We start from the raw sequence: 18334 nt of genomic DNA on the forward strand, positions 1-18334 counted from the left end.
CGCCCAACCACCACCAACTCGGATTGTCGAAACGTTTGACAAAACCGGGGTAGGAACATTTTTTTATATAAGCTGCATAATTGGAAGAGTTTATCGCTCCTTTTAGTCGCCTTTTACGACAGGCAGGAGTTACCGTAGGCGTATTCTACATATTGCCTCCCAGCCTACAGGGGGGAAAACGTTTAATTCGTTATAAAATAACTCTGTTTTTCAATCGTAAGCTGAATGAAGTACCTGGCTATATGATTCACTTGATAAATAATTAAACCACTCGTCGAAATGAATGCTAACGAAATAAACTTTAACCGCACTTACATATCTTGGATTAAGTAAAATTGATAGAATATTACTGAATTTGTCAGTCGATGACAACTTAAACACAACAGGTTCTTCGTTGTTAAATAATCCCGGAAGGTCGTCACAAAGGTAATAGTCTGCTAAATCTTTATTAGTAAGGGTAGAAAAATTAAAAAATATTTTAGTCAGACAATTTAAACATATAGTCGGATTTGGATCCATTTTAAAATCGTATTCAGCATAATAGTTTACATTAAAGTTCAATTTACTTCTATCTAATAATGATAATTGATGTTTTAACTCATCGAGATATAATGTCTCGTTTATAATATTTTTGACCACTGCTAAACTTGAACATGCTACTAGTGAAAAACAACTCCTGTGTCTTGGTAAAATATAAATCGATTTAAAATAAAACATTATAAACTGAAAAGAAACAAAACAGATGTTATGGAATGATTACATATTAAACTTTTTTTAGCATGTCATTTTCAAATAGATTGCTCAATTCCAATGGCGTATTTTTATGCCCGTAAGCTATTGTATTAATTTCATGAATTGCGATTCTTTTATCGTCATAATTACATAACGCTAATTTATTTACCGTAACCGTATGAATAATATGTTCTTTAGATCGAAACATTTTCATCTTTCGATAGAAAGTTGACGCGGGCTCTTCCAAACAGGCTTTATAATCATGTAAGGTAATTTCGTTTTAACAACATTTTTCTTAACGCCTTTCGCTTTCTTTTCTACCTTTCCGGCCGTCGTTCTAAATGTATAAAGTTTCGCTCTTAAACCTATGAATTCGACAATCGGCACGCTTTTACATTGTCCTTGAATTTACCAAAAACCTTTTTATTAGCAAGCGAATGACAGGGGTGATTTATCGGATAATCAGACGTCAAAATACTGAATAAAATCTTCGTTTTGCATGTCGCGATAAAAATCAAAAGTTTCAATTTGATAAAAAAAACTGTCAGTATCAATATATAATAATTTAACTTGCGAACCATATTTCGATTTTATAACATCGTAATGAAATTGATACATTAGTGTTTTGCTTAAATCTAAGACGGCTAAACCCACGTAAATCGGTTTATCTTAAGTATATTTTCACTTAAGAGCACTGTACAGCGCATAAATTTTCACCGTAAATTATTCTGTCTAAGAATGTAGGTTTACATATAAGTTTGGAAAGACGACGCGGACACGAAACTAATTCTAAATTTAATAGTTTTCTTACCTTTTCCATACATTTTCCAAATACCGCATTGTTCATTAATTTAAAGAAATCTTTTTCAAAATTATTCGATGCAGCCTGTCTATTAGACGTATTTAGATCAATATACGGTTTCAACCATCTTGCTTGTTCAAACTAGAGAATTCTGTGCACATTAATTACTTTTAATCCATGACAAACGGCTTGTTTCAAGACTTCATAATGACAAATATAATTTTTCTCGTCTGTAAAGTAGCTAGTAATTTACATTGTTTAGAAAAAGGCGGCGGTTTATTCTCTATGTTCTATATAGGTAAGATACTTCCGAGGGGAGTGAGAATCGAAACCATCTTTTACATAAGGATCATTTGCAGAAGCGTATTTCGTAACGCACATCGACATTCCGCCTCGAATTCCTTTCTCTTTGAAAAGAATCGTATCATAATCTGTCAATAGTTCAAGATTTACTTTCGTTTTATACAACATAGCTTCAAACGAAAAACCTGGCGCGGTAAGATAATGTGCACAATCCAGTCCATATTCCGTAAGACACAAGGTTCTAAAATTTTCAAATACGTCGGCTAACAACTAAACATCGCATTTAAGATATAGATCGCTATAATCTCCAAGGGTGAAAACGTCGTTATCGTGCCGGGATTTAAAATAATCCCACACAGTTTTCGCATGAGCATAATCTTTATCATCTACACTCGAGCCGGTTAAACTGCTGTAAAACTTTTCTTTAGACGGCAGCTTTGTTTCAATTGCAATAATGCAATATGCTAATAATTGCAATTGATCACCTCTAGTATTTTGATTAAATCTGACACGGTCGAAATTAGCCAAAGCGCAATAAAATACCGAATACTGTTGTCTTTCGCGAATACACACTTGAAGCAACCACCGTGCTATTACTTTTCGCTTTTCATCAAATATCATCATATCGGGTAAGATTTTATATCCTAATTGAAATTTCGTCAATAACGACGTTAACAAACATCTATCGCTATTTAAATCGTCGTTATCCACTATCGGTAGGGTTTGTTCCATCTGTAAAAAACAGGTTGATATATATATATATCATATAAGGTTGATAAGGTGGGTGATATATCTGCGAAAACGGAATATGATTATCTGCGATCACTCTAACAACATAAACCATATCCCAATCTTCTTCTAAATCGGATTCGTCTGAATCTATAACCATTTCTATTTCATATACTGGGAAATATTCTTCTAAAGCATCAAATAAACTATCTAATTTTGTACTATCATCCGGAGTTAATTCCCCCGTGGTTTGGCACTGAGAACCAATACCGGCGCATTTAACACAAACTTCATCATCATTATCATCATCATCAACATCCCCCGACGGGGAGTCTTATTCTTTCAGACTTTGGGGGTTGGCGTCCCCACGGGCCTAGCCTCTGCAGCTATTCTTCCCACTATACAGTGAGCTGCAGAACACTTTACATTATACACATACTACACCAAGAACACTACATAAATTACAACATACACACTTACACAATCACACAACAACATCGTACACTGATATTTCTTACATTAACACTCGGTGGTGTTGCGACATCTTACGAAACGCAACCGTAACCCAAGGTGGGAACAAATCGTGCCGATGGGTGAATGGCTCTACGTAGTGAGTCCCGAACGATGTCCTCTGGGCACCAGGGCGAACCCAGTTGTATTTAGCTCTAACACCAGTAGGCGTGCGCTCTGCTGGAGTGGTCCATTTTTCGCCGGTACTCGTGGGACCAAAATTTCAGTTCCAACAATTAACACAATGATGGTTGGTGGTCCATCTGAAAAAACCACCAATTCAAGTCTTGCGAAGAGACCTCGATCAGCTTCGTCTGACGAGGATAAAAGTCCTACAAAAGAGAAAGAATCATATATATCATATATTTTCCATTAACAAGTCAAAGAAATCGCTTTCACCTTCCGACGATAAACGTTACATATTAGAAAATAAAATCAACACAGTTCCATACGGACATTACAGTATATACAAAAAGAAACGTAAACTCCCACCCAACAATGACGACAACACTCCCCAAAAGAGGCCAAGAACCGTAAACGAAGTGCTCATAGCCCACGGTCATGACTATTGTCCAAGAACCGTAAACAAAACCCTAGTAGCTCAGGACCATGACTATTGTTAATTTTTTTTTATCATGCGGATATATATTGCCTTTCTTTTATTTAAAATAAAACCATTATGTAATAAATTATTGTAAGTGAAAAAAAATTATATGTAAAAGAAAAATATGAAATAAAGTATATATCTGATAATATAAATGACTTTTTTAAAATTATTACATAAATCACTTTTTTCCAAAAAATGTAATGTAAAAAAATATGAAATAAAGTATATATCTAATAATATAAATGACTTTTTTTATTTTTAAGTGAAAAAAATTATTTGTAAAAAAATATGACAAAGTATGTATCTAATTATATAAATCACTTTTTCCCAAAAAAATTTAATGTAAAAAAAAATATGAAATAATATAAATGACTTTTCTTTAAAAAAATTATAATTACTTACATCAATTACTGTCGTCGTCTCCCTCTAATCCGATGGTATCCACTCATATCTCGTCGACAGACGGGACAATTCCTACTATATCTTGCTAATTTTCTTACACAGTCTTCGCAGTATCGATGACCGCAACCCGACAACTCAACAGTAACCGATTCTGTTAAACAGATCGGACATCTGTCGGTTGTCGTGTTACCATCTTCGACCTCAAAAGACTGTCTTGAATTATTAGCGTCAACCTGTTGTAGAATTCTACTTACAGTTCTACAATAAGGTCGACGGGGTGTCGAATTAACATCCACGTCTGCGACCTCCGGTCGACCACACACCCGAACACGCTGACGTTGATATTGATGTGCACGACGAACACGATGACTGATGCTACTGCTACTCTGACCACTATCACCATCGATAATCTCGTGTATTATTTGCAGTTCATTGTCTGGTAATGGCGATTGTGGTGGTTGATTGTCATTGTTATTGCTGATATTGTCGTCGTTGGTGGCCGGATTGAAATCTGTTGTGGACCAATCGAATTCTGCCTCTTCCTCTGGATGGTTCGATGGTGACGGTGATGGTGGTGGTGGTGCGTCGTGGTTGAAACGGGCAACTAATTTCATTGCCCGTCGTCTCGCTCTCAATATCCCATTCGTCAAGTCATTCGACGCGTGTTCGACCTCCGAGTGATTATAAATATTTCTGTCTATTCGGTCTCTAATCACAAGCAGGTCTTGAAAGGCGGTCATCAACTCATCAATTTCGTGCTGTACCGTATAATAAGTCATTGTGAACACTTCTTCAATAAGTAATGTTGACATGTAAAATGTTGAAGTCAGAATGATACTTATTTATATACAAAAAGAAATATTAAGTAAACTGCAGTCTTATCAATTTAGTTTATGTACTGTTTTTAATTGCAGTGTCAGCGATAACAATCCCCGACGGGGAGTCTTATTCTTTAAGACTTTGGGGGTTGGCGTCCCCACGGGCCTAGCCTTCGCAGCTTTTCTTCCCACTATACAATGAGCTGCGGAACACTTTACATTTTACACATATACTACACCAAGAACACTACATAAATTACAACATACACACATACACAATTACACAACAACAACCTACACTGATATTTCTTACATTTACACTCGGTGGTGTTGCGACATCTTACGAAACGCAACCGTAACCCAAGGTGGGAACAAATCGTGCCGATGGGTGAATGGCTCTACGTAGTGAGTCTCGAACGATGTCCTCTGGGCACCAGGGCGAACCCAGTTGTATTTAGCTCTAGCTCCAGTACGCGTGCGCTCTGCTGGAGTGGTCCATTTTTCGCCGGTACTCGTGGGACCAAAATTTCAGTTCCAATAATAAACACTATGATGGTTGGTGGTCCATCTGAAAAAACCACCATTTTAAGTCTTGCGAAGAGACCTCGATCAGCTTCGTCTGACGAGGATAAAAGTCCTACTGAACAGAATTTCTTAAAATCAAAATATAGAAATATCAGATTCATTGTACTCAGAAATAGTCAGGAAGGTGGCTCCCTTCAAAAGGTTTCACCTTTCTTAATTAACAAAACCATAACAGGTGTAAGTGGCTCCCCTAAGAATATCAGGAAATTACGTGACGGATCGATTCTGGTTGAAACATTCAACGATGAACAGAGTCGATCTATCTTACGGCTCCGTAATATGGGTGGCATAAATATAAGTGCAGAATGCCACAAAACGTTAAATACGAGCCGGGGTGTAATCTTTTGTAGAGACCTTATAGATATAGATATCTCTGAAATAGTTGACGAGCTTTGCCACCAAGATGTTGTTGAAGTAAAACGTATAATGAAACGGCAGAACGGAACAGAAGAACCGACACCGTCTCTTATATTAACATTCAATCTCCCTGTTCCACCAGAGAAGATTAAAGTGGGTTACCTCTCGGTTCGGGTACGACCATTCATACCCAACCCACGGCGATGTTTTAGATGCCAAGGTTTTGGTCATACCACAACATCTTGTACAAAAACAGAGATCTGTGCTCGATGTTCTAAAGAAGGTCACAATGACACTAACTGCGAAGAAAGTGAAAGATGCGCAAACTGCAGTGGTCCACACACAGCCCGCTCCCGAGATTGCCCAACTTTTAAAGAAGAAAAGGCAATTCTCAAAATCTGTACGGAGCAAAAACTATCTTTTCCGGCTGCACGTAGAGAATATAAAAAGATAAACAACTCACGGAACCTGGTTAAACCAGACGTATCTTTTGCCACCGCTACAACTAAACAAATTCCTATAAATGCTAATAATCAGCAGTGTGGATCCTGCAATGAGCTTAAAAAACTTGTTCAGATGCTATCTGATCAAGTAGCTTCACTTACAGCCACTATCTCAGAGCTGACAAAAATGAATAAAAAGTCCTCCGTCGCAGCTAGTGAATCAAACAGTAGGATACATACGAAAGTTCCTATTCCCAAAGCCGTACTGCCACGAATAGCGACTATCACAGCTGGCAGTAAGCCACCTAATAAGCTCCCCATAAAGGGAACCCACATAACTATCTCTTCTGGGATGTCAACTACAGCATCCCAGTCAAATAAATCTCCTCCACCATCACCTCATATACTGGAGGATATGATTGAAGAACCACCCGACCCTAGGGCATCGGAGTTCTTTAAAATAAAAAATACAAAAAAGAAAAACCGAATCACGTACAACTAATATTTATATAGTTTCTGAAATTTATTTTTTTTTTATTTGTTTTTTTACACTTATGAACATTATTCAGTGGAATGTTAGAGGTATTCGGTCCCGCATTGAAGATATCAGAGTACTAGCGCACACACATGATCCACTAATCATGTGTTTCCAAGAAACTCACCTTCTACAACATGACCGAATTACACTTAGAGGATACTTCTGCGAGAGATACGACTGCCTAGTAGACAGTAGGGAGAGTGGTGGAGTAGCGATTTTCATGAAGAATGGGGTGTCAGCTACAAGAATTCAACTAACCACTGTCATTCCTGCTATTGCAGTAAAGGTCTCTATTCCCTTCAAATTGCATATCTGCAATCTGTATCTCTCACCGAACACTGAGTTCAGTGCTTTAGATGTCTCAAATCTCCTCACACAAATACCATCTCCATCGTTAATAGTAGGAGACTTTAATGCCCATCATATTTCCTGGGGCTCAACCTTCTGCTCCACTCGAGGAAATACGATAAACAGATTGAGACAAGATTTTGACCTTTGCCTACTGAATAATGGATCACATACATTCATGTCCTTATCAACTGGTACTGTATCTAACTTGGATCTTTCCATATGCTCACCGAATGTACTCCCTCATTTTAATTGGTCGATTTGTGATGACTTTCACGGCAGTGATCATAGACCAATTATTATTAGTTTCGGTGTAGACTGCGAGATTAAAAGAAGGCCACGGAGATGGATTGTTGAAAAGGCAGATTGGAACGGATACTGTAAAGCATTCCAATCTCAGTATGACGATGAAGCGAACATCCTCGACCAATATTCTTCTTTTACGTCCATGATACTTAAGAATGCCAACAGATATATCCCACAAACATCGGGTAATCCTAGACGTCCTTTCGTCCCATGGTGGAACGATGAATGCAAAAATGCTATTAAGAATCGACGGCAGGCATTACGTAAATTTAATCGTAGGCCTACAACGGAACATCTAAATTTATACCGCAAGGCTAGAGCGGTGTGCCGTCGAGTATTCTTGGACGCTAAGAGGAATTCATGGACGAAATACGTGAGCACTATCTCACGCACTACCTCCACGTCTACTGTATGGAAGAAAATTCGTGCAATCTTCGGATCACCGAAACAATCTATTCTTGGTCTTATTGATGAAGGAGAACTCCTTTCATCATCCTCGGAAGTGGCAAATAGTCTGGCAAAATCTTTCCGCTCGGTGTCTCTCACCTCATCATATAATAACGATTTTCAACGGTACAAGATACAAATGGAGGTGTTGTCGTTAAACATTGGTGATTCGGTTGGTGAATTAAACACTCCATTCGTATTTAAAGAATTGTTACATGCACTTAAAAATTCACGGGACACTCCCCCTGGACCGGACAACATTCGCCTTTCCATGCTTTCACACCTTCCTAATTCGGCACTACAACAACTTTTGAATATTTTCAACGGTTTATTCTCCGAACAAGTCTTCCCACCCGGCTGGTCAGAAGCATTTATTATACCAGTACTAAAACCTGGTAAAGACCAGAAGAACCCCTCAAGCTATCGCCCTATTTCATTAACAAGCGTTTTGTGTAAAATAATGGAGAGAATGGTAAACCGCAGACTTACATGGTACTTGGAGAAACATGGCTTTCTATCTCCAGAACAGTGTGGTTTTCGACAAGGACGATCTTCCATTGACCATTTAGTGTCACTAGAAACAGCCATACAAAACGCTTTCCTCAATCGGCAACACCTCGTCGCTATCTTCTTTGATATAAAAAAGGCGTATGACACAGCCTGGCGACGTGGTATCCTTAACACTCTCAAAAAATGGGGAATCAAGGGCAATATGCTTGCTTTTATCCGGGGATTCTTAAATCACCGAACGGCTCGTGTTCGTGTGGATGATTCGCTCTCAGATAGTGTCATCTTGCAGAATGGAGTGCCCCAAGGTAGTGTATTAAGTGCCACCTTATTTTCTGTAGCCATAAATGATATTACCAAATGTGTTCAGGCTCCTGTCTCATGCTCTCTATTTGCTGACGACTTTGCTATCTACATTGCAAGCCGTTCGGCACCTACAGCAGAGAGACTACTGCAGAACACTATATATCACCTTGAAGCTTGGTCCAGGATTACTGGTTTCACATTTTCATCCGAAAAAACAAAATGTGTAGTTTTTTCTCGGCTACGAAACCCTTCTATTCCGCAAATTTTTCTGAACGGTGAGACTATTACTATCTCTACTTACATTAAGTTTTTAGGTTTAATTTTTGATAGCCGTCTTACTTGGGTCAAACATTTAAAAGAATTGAAAACAAAATGTTCCAAAATTCTAGATATGATGCGAGTCCTTACTAACACCAACTGGGGAGCCGATAGATCAAGTATGATACGTTTTTACTATTCCTTTGTTCGCTCCCGTTTAGATTACGGTTGTGTGGCCTACTCATCAGCTCGTCAAACCGTGCTTAAAATGCTGGATAGTGTACATCATGCTTTCCTTCGGCTTGCCACAGGCGCGTTTAGATCTAGTCCTGTGGCAAGCTTACTGGTAGACTGTGGTGAACCATCACTTTGGGATAGACGAGACCAGCTTTTATTATCGTATTTTGCTCGTCTCAAAGGACAACCAAATCACCCGGCTCTTGAGTCAGTCTTTAGAAATCCTAATCTAAGAAAGTATGAGGACCATCCACGTCGTACTGCACCGGTAGGTATCCGTACCTGGCGTCTGCTGCAGCATATAAATGTTGACAAACCGTCATTCTTTCCTATATATCCTTGCTCATATCCTCCGTGGAGAATAAGCCTTATAAATTTTAATTTTGACCTGGCCACATACAATAAGCAATCAACACCATCTATTGTCTTTCAGCAAATGTTTCAGTGTGTTCTCTCCAAGATGAAACCAGACGCGGTTGTATACACTGATGGATCGAAACAAAATGATTCAGTTGGGTGTGCATTTGTTGTTAATGAGAGAACTTATATGTTTGGTCTACCCGGTATTACGAGTGTGTTTACCGCTGAACTATACGCTATAAATAAGGCTCTAAACATCATTAACCCTAAATATAGAAGAATTCTTATTTGCAGTGACTCGTGTAGTGCTCTCCAAGCCTTAAAAAACTTTTATTCCAAACATCCTATCGTCATTGAAATTTACAACGCAATCGCTGAGTTGAATAATCACAACACAGAATTAAGTTTTTGCTGGGTCCCTAGCCACGTAGGGATTCCAGGTAATGAACATGCAGATTCCGCTGCCAAAGAAGCATGTAACCAGCCTCCTTTCACCACCCGAGTTGCTACTTCTGATTTCATTAACTATGTAAAACAATTATTAAGAACAAGGTGGCAAGGTGATTGGACAGCTACCGTTGATAATAAACTCCGTCACATTAAAGATTCTGTGTTACCATGGAACTCCTCATACAGAAAACCCCGGCGTGAGGAAGTAGTTCTCTGTCGATTGCGGATAGGACACACTAGAGTTACACACGAGTACCTCTTTACAAGAGGACAACCACCTCTATGCGCAAGATGCAACTGCCGCGTGACTGTGCGCCACATACTCGTGGACTGCATATGTTATGCGGCATTGCGTCATAAATTTAAAATTCCTAGTAACATCCGTGGTATCTTGCGTGACGATAAGGAGGTTTTAAACCGGATGTTTATATTTTTACGTAGTATAGGGTTAATGCAAAAAATTTAATAAGTATGTATTCTTTCATAATTGTATGTATTGTCCTATGTATTGTTTTTGTTATCCGAGTAGGGAGCCTTTTACACTCCCTATCGGATTTTTTTTGTTTTTTTTTGTTCGTTTTTTAAATTCGTCTGTGATATTAGTTGTAAGATTTTTGTGATATTAGTTTTAAGTTTTATCTCCTTTTTTAGTTTTAAGTTTTATTTATTTTTAATGTGATAGATTTTAACATAGTTTTAAGTTTTATTTATTTTTAATGTGATAGTTTTTAACATAGTTTTAAGTTACATATTAGTGTTTTTGTTATCCGAGAATGGGCCTTTTACACCCATTCCGGATTCTGTTTCTGTGATAGTAGTTTTAAGTTTTAATTTTATCTAAAAAACTTAAATTATTTTTATTTTTATTTTTATTTTTATTTACTTATCTATTTATTTATTTTCCGGGCGATGATAACGTTCAACCGTTTTTCGCCCTAAAAAAAAAAAAAAAAAAAAAAAAAAAGCGATAACAAGTACGCGGTTACCAATTAAATTTATACAAAAAAAAGAAATAATAAGTAAACTGCAATCTTATCAATTTAGTTTATGTACTGTTTTTAATTTTATTAAAATACAATTTTAACTGCAGTGTGAGCGATAACAACTATGCGGTTTTGATAAAACTTCTTATAACAAATAAATATAATTATTAAATAAATTAAATTTTATATAACTTATCAGCGGAAGTTGCATTCAGATAAAAAAATAATTGGAAAATAAAACAAGTTAATTTTTTAAGAGATAAAAAATATTATTCGAAACTTTATTCATTCTTGCGTTAACACTCAATCATAATGGAACGTTCTTTTTATGATAGAGTCCATACAGTTTACAGGGTTACTAGAAACGGTAACAAAAAGATTTATACGCCGTTATGGCCACATATGGACAATCCGTTACTTTCCCCCCTGATCATAGCTATGCATGGATTCAGGTACGAAGGTATCGACGATATGGTCAGATGTGACTATTGTCGTATACGTTTGTTTAAATGGGAAGAGACAGACAATCCGTATGTGGAACATACACAGCGTATGCCAGCTTGTCCGTTTTTTCGGTAACCGTTTAAAATGTAAAACGACACTTTATGTAAAACGGTCCTTTTCAGGACCACCCTAAACCCCCCGAATCGATCACACATTAAATCTTTAACCGATCTGCACATGTGCAGATCGGTTAATGATTTATCATTGTTATCGATACGGCCGGTGCCAAGGCCGGGATATAAGAGTGGTGAGGCGGGTAAAAAAAAAATAAAGAAATAAAGTTCCTTTTTTTCTTCCTATTGCTATCCAAACATACACACACGAAATACGGTCAGTACAACAATGAACGTCAAGGCGTCAATAGCTAAAGAGCTCCATCGACAGGCGCGTCGAAACTACCCCACAAGACGCGTTGAACTTATAGGTATTTCAGACCTATATCAAGCTGACCTTGTTGAGATGATACCGTATGCTAAATCGAACAAAGGTTATCGTTACATACTGACGGTGATAAATTGTTTTTCTAAACTAGCATTTGCCGTACCGATTAAAACCAAAACCGGTACAGAGATCGCTAAAGCCCTCAAACCCATATTGGATAAACACAAGATGCGACATTTTCAAACCGATTTGGGTAAAGAGTTCTACAATCCGTCGGTTAAACGACTATTACAGTCGTACAATATAAATCACTATTCCACACATTCGGATAAAAAAGCGTCGATAGTCGAACGGTTTAATCGAACACTGAAAACGTTGATGTGGAGAAAATTTACCGAACAAGGAACCTACAGGTGGTTAGAATTACTACCGAAATTGATCGCAAAATACAACACCAGTCACCGCACTATCGGAATGAAACCGAAAGATGTAAATAAGCGAAACCAAGCCGCTGTTTTACAGCGGTTAAATACGGTACTCTATCGAAAATCTACTTTACCGAAATACAATGTCGGCGATCGAGTGCGTATAAGCAAATTTAAAGACATTCGCCAAAGGATATCTACCGAATTGGACGAATGAAATATTTATCGTACATGCTAATACGCGTCCGTGTACTTACACGTTGATCGATGTTCACGGTGATGTGGTGAGCGGTAAATTTTACGCTGAAGAGCTCACTTAAACTAACGTTACAAATAATGTGTATTTAGTCGAGAAAGTCTTAGAAGAAAAGGCGATAGGTCAGTCATAAACATGAAGTTGGAACGTCAACAGGTCGGTAATATTACGCTAGAAAACTTCGACGATTATACTGGAGCCGGGTGTGGAGAGGGAAAAAGGTCTCGTCATGGACCTCTTCTACCGAATACAATCAGATGTATTATCTGCGGACCGTCTAATTGCGGAAAACCAAATGTCCTATTCAACTTGCTGTTCTCACCGGACGGTTTACGATTCAGAAATATTTACGTGTTTTCTAAATCGCTGTACCAACCGAAATATAAGTTTCTAGAACAAATCATGACTGGTGTCCCGGAGATCGGCTTTTTTGCATACTCAGAAAACGATCATGTGATGGCACCCGACGAAGCGGAACCGAACTCGATAATGATTTTCGACGATGTAGCTTGCGAAAGGGAAAATAATATTCGCAAATACTTTGCGATGGGTCGTCACAACAACATCGATAGCTTTTATTTGACTCAGACATATTCCAGTGCCGGGAAGCACCTTGTACGGGACAACGCAAATCTCCTTCTTATATTCAAACAAGACGATCTTAACTTACGTCACATATATCAAGATCATGTAAATACCGATATGAAATTCGATCGGTTTAAAAGTCTGTGTGGTGTTGCATAGAGAAAACCTCATGGATTTTTGGTTGTGGATAAGGAGAGCGATATCAATGATGGACGATATAGAGTAGGCTTCGATGTTTTTGTAAAAGAAATCAGTTGATAGTCGGTAACAATGGCAAGCATACACACCTACGAGGACGGTACACCGTACGCTAACGCCATACGTTTTAGACAAAAACCGCAAAACAACTTGTGTTCCAAATATTTTAGCGACCGTCAGAAGTTTTGCGGTAACTACGTCTGTCGTAAAGTGAACTACTGTGAAAATAAAGACCGACGATGCTGGCGACATGTAAAAAGAATGAATCGTGACTATCCGTTGGTCGTTCTGTTGATGATTACTAGCGAAGGTAAGATTTTCAATAAGCGTATATGGTTAAAATTTTTAGAAGAATGTGACAAATACGAGATGCCATGTTAAAAAAGAACAAGAAGAGAATGCAAATAGAGTGGTTGAAAAAAAGGAGGAGGTGGTGGAAGAGACACCGACGGTTATGAGAAGACTCTTTAAAACACCGACGTCGGAAAAACAGTTCGTGAAACCTGTAGACCCGTCGACACCGAAAAAGATGGGGTTTCGTGCAAAACGTTTCTTGGATCTTACCGTAACGGATAAAGGTAAAAAAATAGACAACGTCTACGGAGTTAAAAACATTGACGATCAATGGATGATCGGAACAAAACCACTCCAGTTCAAAGGAAATAAAATAGTTATCGACAACAAAACTTATAGCTGTTCCAAAGGTTTATATCAATTGATTTTTTTGAATGAGCCTGTAGATTATACAAACAAAGATTTAAATAACTATAAGAAAATATTAGAAACTACTGAGGCGCATAAAAGTCAAAATACCGGTCGCATAATTTCCAGTCGATCGTTAAAGTACAAGAATATTATCAAAAGACTGTTTCCTCGTACGCACCTTTCGTCGGAAAGCGGTCATGACGACGAAAGTCCAATAACCGGATCGGGTCTGTTGATGAGAGCGAAGAAAACGGTTAGACCGGATTACGTTTACTGGGACGATCCGAACGAACTGTGCGATAGACTGCGACTTTTATTGGCTTCGAAACGTGCGGGTCATACCGGTCATAATAACGAAAAAGTTTCGATCGTAGAAGAACTACAAAAAGGCGGATACATAAAGGAGGGTAGTACAGGGAACTTTTTATTTTAAACAGTCTGAAGATGAGTATCGACAAGTTCGGTCGTTCTCGGGTTGGGAGTGCAACCGCCCAACCACCACCAACTCGGATTGTCGAAACGTTTGACAAAACCGGGGTAGGAACATTTTTTTATATAAGCTGCATAATTGGAAGAGTTTATCGCTCCTTTTAGTCGCCTTTTACGACAGGCAGGAGTTACCGTAGGCGTATTCTACATATTGCCTCCCAGCCTACAGGGGGGAAAACGTTTAATTCGTTATAAAATAACTCTGTTTTTCAATCGTAAGCTGAATGAAGTACCTGGCTATATGATTCACTTGATAAATAATTAAACCACTCGTCGAAATGAATGCTAACGAAATAAACTTTAACCGCACTTACATATCTTGGATTAAGTAAAATTGATAGAATATTACTGAATTTGTCAGTCGATGACAACTTAAACACAACAGGTTCTTCGTTGTTAAATAATCCCGGAAGGTCGTCACAAAGGTAATAGTCTGCTAAATCTTTATTAGTAAGGGTAGAAAAATTAAAAAATATTTTAGTCAGACAATTTAAACATATAGTCGGATTTGGATCCATTTTAAAATCGTATTCAGCATAATAGTTTACATTAAAGTTCAATTTACTTCTATCTAATAATGATAATTGATGTTTTAACTCATCGAGATATAATGTCTCGTTTATAATATTTTTGACCACTGCTAAACTTGAACATGCTACTAGTGAAAAACAACTCCTGTGTCTTGGTAAAATATAAATCGATTTAAAATAAAACATTATAAACTGAAAAGAAACAAAACAGATGTTATGGAATGATTACATATTAAACTTTTTTTAGCATGTCATTTTCAAATAGATTGCTCAATTCCAATGGCGTATTTTTATGCCCGTAAGCTATTGTATTAATTTCATGAATTGCGATTCTTTTATCGTCATAATTACATAACGCTAATTTATTTACCGTAACCGTATGAATAATATGTTCTTTAGATCGAAACATTTTCATCTTTCGATAGAAAGTTGACGCGGGCTCTTCCAAACAGGCTTTATAATCATGTAAGGTAATTTCGTTTTAACAACATTTTTCTTAACGCCTTTCGCTTTCTTTTCTACCTTTCCGGCCGTCGTTCTAAATGTATAAAGTTTCGCTCTTAAACCTATGAATTCGACAATCGGCACGCTTTTACATTGTCCTTGAATTTACCAAAAACCTTTTTATTAGCAAGCGAATGACAGGGGTGATTTATCGGATAATCAGACGTCAAAATACTGAATAAAATCTTCGTTTTGCATGTCGCGATAAAAATCAAAAGTTTCAATTTGATAAAAAAAACTGTCAGTATCAATATATAATAATTTAACTTGCGAACCATATTTCGATTTTATAACATCGTAATGAAATTGATACATTAGTGTTTTGCTTAAATCTAAGACGGCTAAACCCACGTAAATCGGTTTATCTTAAGTATATTTTCACTTAAGAGCACTGTACAGCGCATAAATTTTCACCGTAAATTATTCTGTCTAAGAATGTAGGTTTACATATAAGTTTGGAAAGACGACGCGGACACGAAACTAATTCTAAATTTAATAGTTTTCTTACCTTTTCCATACATTTTCCAAATACCGCATTGTTCATTAATTTAAAGAAATCTTTTTCAAAATTATTCGATGCAGCCTGTCTATTAGACGTATTTAGATCAATATACGGTTTCAACCATCTTGCTTGTTCAAACTAGAGAATTCTGTGCACATTAATTACTTTTAATCCATGACAAACGGCTTGTTTCAAGACTTCATAATGACAAATATAATTTTTCTTCGTCTCTAAAGTAGCTAGTAATTTACATTGTTTAGAAAAAGGCGGCGGTTTATTCTCTATGTTCTATATAGGTAAGATACTTCCGAGGGGAGTGAGAATCGAAACCATCTTTTACATAAGGATCATTTGCAGAAGCGTATTTCGTAACGCACATCGACATTCCGCCTCGAATTCCTTTCTCTTTGAAAAGAATCGTATCATAATCTGTCAATAGTTCAAGATTTACTTTCGTTTTATACAACATAGCTTCAAACGAAAAACCTGGCGCGGTAAGATAATGTGCACAATCCAGTCCATATTCCGTAAGACACAAGGTTCTAAAATTTTCAAATACGTCGGCTAACAACTAAACATCGCATTTAAGATATAGATCGCTATAATCTCCAAGGGTGAAAACGTCGTTATCGTGCCGGGATTTAAAATAATCCCACACAGTTTTCGCATGAGCATAATCTTTATCATCTACACTCGAGCCGGTTAAACTGCTGTAAAACTTTTCTTTAGACGGCAGCTTTGTTTCAATTGCAATAATGCAATATGCTAATAATTGCAATTGATCACCTCTAGTATTTTGATTAAATCTGACACGGTCGAAATTAGCCAAAGCGCAATAAAATACCGAATACTGTTGTCTTTCGCGAATACACACTTGAAGCAACCACCGTGCTATTACTTTTCGCTTTTCATCAAATATCATCATATCGGGTAAGATTTTATATCCTAATTGAAATTTCGTCAATAACGACGTTAACAAACATCTATCGCTATTTAAATCGTCGTTATCCACTATCGGTAGGGTTTGTTCCATCTGTAAATAACAGGTTGATATATATATATCATATAAGGTTGATAAGGTGGGTGATATATCTGCGAAAACGGAATATGATTATCTGCGATCACTCTAACAACATAAACCATATCCCAATCTTCTTCTAAATCGGATTCGTCTGAATCTATAACCATTTCTATTTCATATACTGGGAAATATTCTTCTAAAGCATCAAATAAACTATCTAATTTTGTACTATCATCCGGAGTTAATTCCCCCGTGGTTTGGCACTGAGAACCAATACCGGCGCATTCAACACAAACTTCATCATCATTATCATCATCATCAACATCCCCCGACGGGGAGTCTTATTCTTTCAGACTTTGGGGGTTGGCGTCCCCACGGCCCTAGCCTCTGCAGCTATTCTTCCCACTATACAGTGAGCTGCAGAACACTTTACATTATACACATACTACACCAAGAACACTACATAAATTACAACATACACACTTACACAATCACACAACCCCCGACGGGGAGTCTTATTCTTTAAGACTTTGGGGGTTGGCGTCCCCACGGGCCTAGCCTCTGCAGCTATTCTTCCCACTATACAGTGAGCTGCAGAACACTTTACATTATACACATATACTACACCAAGAACACTACATAAATTACAACATACACACTTACACAATTACACAACAACATCCTACACTGGTATTTCTTACATTAACACTCGGTGGTGTTGCGACATCTTACGAAACGCAACCGTAACCCAAGGTGGGAACAAATCGTGCCGATGGGTGAATGGCTCTACGTAGTGAGTCTCGAACGATGTCCTCTGGGCACCAGGGCGAACCCAGTTGTATTTAGCTCTAGCTCCAGTACGCGTGCGCTCTGCTGGAGTGGTCCATTTTTCGCCGGTACTCGTGGGACCAAAATTTCAGTTCCAATAATAAACACTATGATGGTTGGTGGTCCATCTGAAAAAACCACCAATTTAAGTCTTGCGAAGAGACCTCGATCAGCTTCGTCTGACGAGGATAAAAGTCCTACTGAACAGAATTTCTTAAAATCAAAATATAAAAATATCAGATTCATTGTACTCAGAAATAGTCAGGAGGGTGGCTCCCTTCGAGGGGTTTCACCTTTCTTGGTTGGCAGGGCCATGGCGGGTGTAAGTGGCTCCCCTAAGAATATCGGGAGGTTGCGTGACGGATCGATTCTGGTTGA

The sequence above is a fragment of the Lycorma delicatula genome, chromosome 1, assembly GCF_047948215.1.
Source record: "Lycorma delicatula isolate Av1 chromosome 1, ASM4794821v1, whole genome shotgun sequence".
Taxonomy (NCBI): domain Eukaryota; kingdom Metazoa; phylum Arthropoda; class Insecta; order Hemiptera; family Fulgoridae; genus Lycorma; species Lycorma delicatula.